Genomic DNA, 8,444 nt, shown 5'->3' on the forward strand with positions numbered 1-8,444 from the left:
AAGTGTTTCTAATTTTTTTTTATACCTAACTGTTCTATACTTATTAATTTCTTCGTTTATTTTCTTGATAAATAAAAAACTTCAAATGAAAACGTTGCAAATTTGTTAACAAGGTTTCTTGTTTGTAATGTTTGTCTGAAAAATGTTTATGCATTTATTTTCAACACCACTCTTAAACTAAACATAAAATGTGTTTTAATTCTATTAGTTTATTGAGGACGGATTGCAAATCTAAAAACGATTCAAACTTCTGTGATCTGCAATAAAAGTTGGTAGATTAAAAAAAAACCATTTGATTGTTGCTAATTATTGACGCCGTAGAGAAATCACAAACGAAAAATTGACTTAAGCATTTTTACATATTTTTTGTTACATTGAACCAGCAATGCACAATTGTAAGGTAGCCCAATTTACAAAAATTTTTTGGTTAAGTTGTGATTTAAAAACTTTATACTCGTTTTTTTTCGTACTTTTCAGCTAGTTTCAAACATAACAACAGCCTTGCAAAAACATACAGATAAATTCTATTTAATAAATTTTTCGTTACATGATATCCTTAAATATTTTTATTTTAAATCTATTATTTAATTCAAGCTATTGCAGTTGATTTCATGCGCCTCTTATTTTAAAATGTATGATATTATTTTCTCACAATCGTTCTTACATCATTTCAAGGTTCTAATTTTTTTTAGTACCTGACAAAAAATATTTAATTTATGATAAACCACAACAGATATTTAAGTTAAAAAAAATAATTTAAAGTATTTTTTAGCTTCTGAATCTATTTTTCATCGATTAGCCTAAAACTACAAGTTTTACTTTTCTATTTCAATTTTAAATAAATATTGAATTATTAATCTGTTAAAACTATTTTTAATCATTGAATTTTATTTCTCATTTACTAATCTTAAGCAATTAAATATCTGTAGACTTCAAATATTTGATACTTAATATAAAATTTGGTATCACTGAAAAATAAGTTCTTCACCATATGCGTTGTAAATAGTTATTGAGAAAGTCTGGACATAATAATTATTGAGACTGCTAAATTTTGAGGGTAGTAAAAAACCGGGTTCACAGACTTATTTATTGTATTTTAACATTGGATGTATCTTTTCAGTTATTTTTAAAGTTTTTTTTCGTAATTTGGTTTCAACTACCAATTTTTTCTACTTTCAAACTTATTAATTATGCGCTACCTAAGCGAAAAAGAATGCACTAACAAGTAAATCATTAACTAATAAATTAATTCGTACTAGATTTTTATTAAACTTTTGATAATTAACAGTAATCAGTTTATTGTCACCAAAATTTTTCGTTGTTATTAGTAGCTCTTATAATGTAAATTCAAAACGGTAAGCGAAACATTGTGATTTTTTATGATTTTAAATGTAACTAGGTAAATAATATCTTATTAGTTTAAATAATATTTTTTTTTCAGTACATTTTCTATAAAGTAACTAGCACATCTAAAAGTAAAAAATAGTTAACCTGCCAGTACTTTTTAACAGTAGTAACATTGTTTCATCCTTTTATTTAATTTAAAAAACTTTAATTAGCCAGCGCAGCAATTACTTTAAAACATAGAAACTTTCTCAGTTAACTAAGAATAATAAATTATTTCCACTAAATTTTTACAATTTCAAAAAACTGATATACTTTTGACATTTATCCAACTAAGGTCTAATTATAAAGAAACTTTCAGCTCACAAAAGATAAATAAATATTATAAAAGAAAACTAAACTTGATTTACAAGAAAAAAAAAGGTATTAATTATGCTGAATAAGAGTTTTATTTTTTACCACTGGCTAAAGGCCGAGTTTAAAGCCTAGTAATTCAATAATATAACTGAAAAGCTAACTCATAAATAACTTCTATAAAGTGAATCCTTGGTGTGGTTCGATATCCGAAAAGTTTATTTCGTACACCAGGTCCTTGGACCAAACTTTTTATTGTTTATTTGTTGTCGTTTAATAAACAATACTGTTTTAGTAAACTAACTAAAAGCAACTGCTCACTAACTTGAAAATAATTTTCCTTTGATTCTAATCTTCTGTTTATCATCCACTGAAATACACATACATATGGTACATATTGATAAACACCATCACAAAAAGTATTTATTTTAACCTATTAGTACTTCAAAAAACTTATGGTTCACGCAGCGCATTTAATTGACAAACTTGGTAAATCCTATTTTTTTATATTTTGTTGCTTAACTTTGAATATGAGAAAACGTAAGATACCAAAAATACTAATGTTATCTTAAATAATGAAATCTTAATTTACCCAAAATATAAAACAAAACTAGTGAATTAAAATAGCTTAAAGCTTAAAACGATATAGATAAGTGTAAAAATTATAACTTTCTATTTTCTTACTTTGAAAGTTACGCTTTGAAAAAGCTCGACAATGTTATTTTCAATTCCGAGTTTTCAATTCCACAAATTTTATGAAAAAAACTTGTTACTTTTAGAATTAAAAGTAGAGTAAATACAAACTTGTTTTTGTTAACAAAGGCGTCGTAAAAAGAATATTGACAATACTTTGTGTAAAATTTAGCCTCTATTAATAAAACGCAGTTTCTACCTTGTTTAAACTCCTTGTAGGATTTATGTACAGCAAATTTATTAATGTTATTTCTATAGTTTTTTTTCTACGAACAAAATAGACAATACTAATTTAGTTAATAAAACTACTCATTTACCTAACTAAAATTAATTCTAATTAAAAAAAATTGCTTTATATGCATTAAAAAACACACATATAAAAACATTTTGTTGTCAGATTCAAAACATCTATGTTAATAAAATATCTGCTGCGAGTTGTAACTAAAAATAATAGTTTTGAAAATTTAATGTTATAATTAAGATTTTAAGTTCACATTTATAAAACAAAAAATAAAATATGTAGCTTAAGTTACTTTCGAGTTGTCAAGATTGCTATAACTTTTTGAAAATAAATGTGTTGGTATGTTTATTTAACTTAATTTTAATTCATTAAAAATAAACAAGTATGCTTTTTGAAAAGATAAGTATTTCTTAATTAGAAAAAACAAGCTTTTATACATATTAAACAATTTATAGTTGTTTTTAAGCTTGTTGTGTTTTTTAAGTAAAACTATAAGAACTTTATTATTTTATTAAAGTGCACACTAAAGTTTATTTGTTGAAACAGAGCTAGAATGCAAGAGACAAAAACTTATTTGTAAATAGATTTTTTTCAAACTACAAGAAAAACTTAAAAAACTTGATACTTTTTCAGTGAACATAAATAAGTAAATAAAAAATACTAATACTTAAAGTATTGTATTTAACGTCATGTCCTGAAATCTATAGGTGCAAAATATATCTTAAGAATAAGCTGAGTAACTCTGAAGAACAAAATATAATAACAATTAATTAATCTAAGATAGTTGCAAAAGTATAGTAAGCGTTGACAATTTATTAACTAAAAATAAAATTTTTACAATATAGACTATTTATTAAATGTTCAAACTGTATTCAAGTAAAAAGAAATACATATTTTCAGACTTGCTATTACAACCTCTATAAATTTTTGTATACTGGACGTATGGTAAAGTGACTTTTATCGTAAGTATTAATGAAAATTTTTCTATAAATACACTTTTATGTTCTGAAACTTTTTGAATTTTGTAACAAAATATTTTTTTTACAAAACCAAACGTTTTTTAAACCTAAATTATATTTAAAGCATTTGTTTTTTTAAGAATAATGTAGTTGTAGCTTAATAAATTAAATAACAGTTTAAAACTTTCAATATATAGTAGTTTTACATAAAAATCCGACTTTAAATGTAAAACAAAGGAATTCTGAAATATGCATCAAAAAAGTTAAAAAAACCTTTTAACAAGCTTTAAAACGGATAAAAGATTTTGGAATTTTTTTTTATTCATAAGATTATGCAAATGAAGTAAATTAATGATACAGCAGTATATTAAAAAACTTCTAAACCCATATTCTTAACCGATATTACCAAAATTTTTTGATCTATACTCTCATCTCTAATCCACCTCATCCAAATCTATAAATAAAAAATAAACCGCAAAAAACAAGGTTATATCGTTATGAATTGAAAAAACAGTAAAAGAAGTATTAGCCAATCAGAAGCGCCTTAGATTTGTAGCTGACGCGGTACACGGCTGTTCCAAACCTTAAACCTGTTTTGTAAAATTTTATTTTGTTAGCTGAAATCTCTTTCTTCATTCAAATATTTGGTTGTATTTACGAGTTGATGTTGTCGGTAACTTTAAGAAGATAATAACAAGTAAAACCTTACTCTAGTAACTTGTTATTTTTTGTACTATTATACAGTTTCAATTACTAAAAAGGTTAATGTCGCAACTGTAAACTTAAAAATATAAATTATTAGGAATAAAAAAATATACCATGTGTCCTTAGAACAAGTTGTTAAAGAAAAATAATTAGCTTTTAGAGCTAAACTATTTTGTTTTAATTAAATGTTTTATTAAACTCTACTTAAATCAGCAAATTTTTACGAACCATACCGTTTTAAACTTTAAATTAAAAAAAAATCAGCAGTAATCAATACTTTTTTAAAAAAGAGACTGAGTTTTATATGTCAATCTTTTAAAGTTGATAGAACTAATGCGTATCTACTTAGTCCTTTGTAATGGTTAATTCTTTTAAAGTAAATAATTTCACATTTTAAAGGTTGCTTTTTATGTTTAAATACCAACAAAAAATAAAAGTTTAACAAACTAATAACTATTTTTCCATAATTCCTTGTGTTCTTACTTTTTTGATATCTAGTGCGTGAAAGTTTGTAAACCTGTCTTACATCTCTTGCTTTATTTAATAAGGATGTAGGTGTGGTAAAAATAATACCTAACAAAAGTAAAATTCAAGGTATGCAACAAATAAGAAAAATGTCAAATTATTTTTTATTTTAAATACTTCTTTATCTACGATTGAAACCATTAAAAAAATGTAACGTTACTACAATACTCTGATAGATTCAAAAGTTAAACAAAGGTAGAAATAAAAATTTAATCTCTTTAAAATTAAATAAAAACAAAAATATATTGCTGAACAAGAATGCTTTCTAACGAGTTACGTCTTTTATGATGATTATTAAAAAAACGTCTTATTTATCAGTTAGATTTACTCTTTAAAAACTCAGGTTGTCTAAAACTTACTAATTTTTTTGTTTAAAAGCAAGTCATTTTCAATTTAATTGTTAGCTAGAAAGTAATTATAGGTAATAATAGTGAACTGGCCTTTTTTGTAAGATCCAGATATTAGTTTGTAAAGTTTACCCAAATTTTAATATCTAGATACGGTAAATTACTTTATGACGTATAAAAGAGCAATTTATAACTAAAGACTTTTTTATGTTATTACAATTGAAATCACTGTCGACATATTTTTTGAAAAGATAGTTACACATTTAATGTTGTAAGTAAAACATAATATAGCTAATTATAAATTAATTCAACGATTTTAAATACTCTGTTTTGTAATATTAGTAATATTAAAAAAATAATTGTTGATGGACATAAACTTTAATAGCTAACATTAGTATATTCAGTAAATGCTTTTTCTGCAAACAAGTAACCATCTTTTGGTGTGTTCATTAGTTGCGAAAGGTTAAGTTTTGTGAAACTAACAGCAGTAAGAGCAATTTTTTAAAAATCTTTTGTAAAGTGTCTGGTTTTGAAAACTTGGGTTTATCAAGATACCAACTCTTTCAAGTTTAAAAGTTAAACTTAGAAATTTTTATTTATAACTGTTAAGAAAACATATAATAGCTTACTAATTTATTGAAAGACAAAAGAGCGCTCAAATTATTTAGTCCTAGGACCTGGTGCACAAACACCTTTCGGTTATTGAGTCGCACACCTTTTGGAACATTTTAACGTCTTGTCCAGGACCTATAAGCGTTTAATTGAACGAACGACCATTTCTCCAAGGCAATCTGCAACCAGTTTTGATCATATTAGGTCTCATCAGACAGATATGGTTGCAAAAAGCTACTTTCTCAGTCTAACCATATAAGCTCGAATATTTTAGCAATGAAGCATCTATTTGTGGCTACAGTAACTGCTGTTTAAATTAAAGATGTTTAAAATGAAATCTAGTCCTTAATCTTTTTTAAAGCTTTAAGAGAACATTATTTCTAAGTGTTTCTTTATTTGTTCTGGACAAAAAATTTCAAAACTTTATGGGCCGGATCCGAGGCACTCAGGCTGTAAGTTTCCTACCCCTAGTCCCTTTTATTTTGACATTATATACTACACTGTTTGATCAGTCAACTAAAACATCTCAGTTAAGCTGACTACAGCCAAAAACAACCTTACGAAAATACCTAAACAATACGTTAAAGTGTTATACGACTCGATAACCAAAAGGTTTTTCGTGCACCAGGTCCTAACTCCAATCATTTTGAGCGCGTTTTTTTCGTTCAAAAAACAATATACCCAAATAAGCAAATTAAAAGTCGCCACCTAAAGTTACTATCAAATGGTTATTATAGTTCAATATTTTTGTTCTAAATTTTACAGCTTCTTTTATAACGAGTATAAAAAACTGTTAAAAATTTTCTAAAAAAAAAAGTATCAGTTTATAAAAGAACATAATTCAAGTTTACCTATATAATATTAATTACAAACAGTAGTGACTATAACTTTTAAAAGTAAGGGAAGACGGCTTTTTAATTTTTTGTTTTGCTTCTTTAAACTGCCCATTTGATAAGGGGCTTATTCAACTAACAAATTTCGATCTCTTAAGTGTAATTATCCCAAAATTTATTTTGAGTTCTGTAAAATTTTTAAAAGTATCTAAAACCTGAGATAAAAATAAGTTCAACCAGTAAAAAGCAACGTGAATCATCTAAGTCCATTAACTAGCAGTTGATCTAGTTTTGCAGCAACTCCTTAAAACAGAGTATTTTCACACGGCCCCTTCCAATGACATTTCTCAAAAATCTACTGTTTGAAAGATATTTGTCTGTAATAAACTGCAAGTTCTAAAACTACCCTTTAATACGCCTAAGATTGTTTTTGCCCACCATCATCTACTCCAGAATATCTAGTACACGTTTCAAACTTTGGCTTACGTACCTTTTGCAGCTTAAGGCTTGTGAATTTCTAAAACATATGCCCACTTTGGTAAAACTTGGTATAGATTAATCAATATGAGTCAAAGTGTTAAGGAAGATATTTTTTTATGCCTGATGTTTTGCTACGAAAATTTTTTTTGTTATATTTAATGTGATTATTGATGTTCTATTGTTAAAAAAAAAATTACCTAAATCTTGTTTGTAATCCAGGATCGGCAGATTACTTTACATTTTAAACAGAAAACTGTTGTTTAATGTGTTTAGCTAACAATTTATTCAAAAATAAAGTAAGTGAAGACATAAACTAAGGTTATTGATATTTAAAAATGAAATAATATATATTTTCATTATTACTTCCACATTTTAACTGCTATCAGGTTATTAGGCTGAAAATGAAAAAAATCTTTCTGTATAAGCTTTCTAATTGTTCCTATCAATCAGTATTGAAAAACTTAAACTAAGATTTTTTGCAATTAGAAAATCCCTGTTAAAAAAATCATTTATTCACTTTATGTCTTCAAATTTTTTTTGAATAAACATGATTACATAGTTATTTTTTTTAACTATAAACATTGCTCAATTTACTGAAATGTAAAGAGCTTATTCAAAAAGAGGTGTGCAAATTAAACATTTTATTTACAACCAGGTTTTGGTGAAAAAAAATTGCGACCTCTTTGAGTAAAATAAATAAGCACATAACAATGTTGATTATCTCTCATTGTTAGCAACATTGTTATGTGCTGTTTACTATTTATTTTACTTAAAGAGGTCGCAATTTTTTTTCACCAAAACTTGGTTGTAAATAAAATATTTAATTTGCACACCTCTTTTTGAATCAACATGAGTACAAAATATATTTTTTTACATAAACAATTGATGAGACTGTAAATACTTTGTGTTCAAAAATATTTAGCAGTTACAGTCCGCACACAATAATTTAGATAGTTTGGAAATTTAAAAAGATCATTGAAGTCAAGTTAAACATTGCTGGAAAGTTTTAAATCTCAAATAAATTTACTACTTCACTAGAAATTATTATGAACTTGAAAATGCATACATTTTATCTCCATAACGTTTAACTTTGTGTGTTATAAGCTATTTTTTGGTTAGTTTTAAGTATTCTTATGTAAATATTTATGGTTTATGATCACTAAAACAAAATATGTACTTCTTATAGAATTGAGTTACTATTTATAAAACAAAAAACGTACACAAATAAATGTGTAGTACTTAAACCATACTGTAAACAAAGTTTTTATGGAATAAAAATTTATTAACTAATAACTATTCAAAACCAATTTCAACTAGAAATAAATAACACTAATAAAATTCATTAGGGTAT

The sequence above is a fragment of the Thalia democratica genome, chromosome 6 (genome assembly GCF_965202585.1).
Source record: "Thalia democratica chromosome 6, ktThaDemo2.hap1.1, whole genome shotgun sequence".
NCBI lineage: Eukaryota > Metazoa > Chordata > Thaliacea > Salpida > Salpidae > Thalia > Thalia democratica.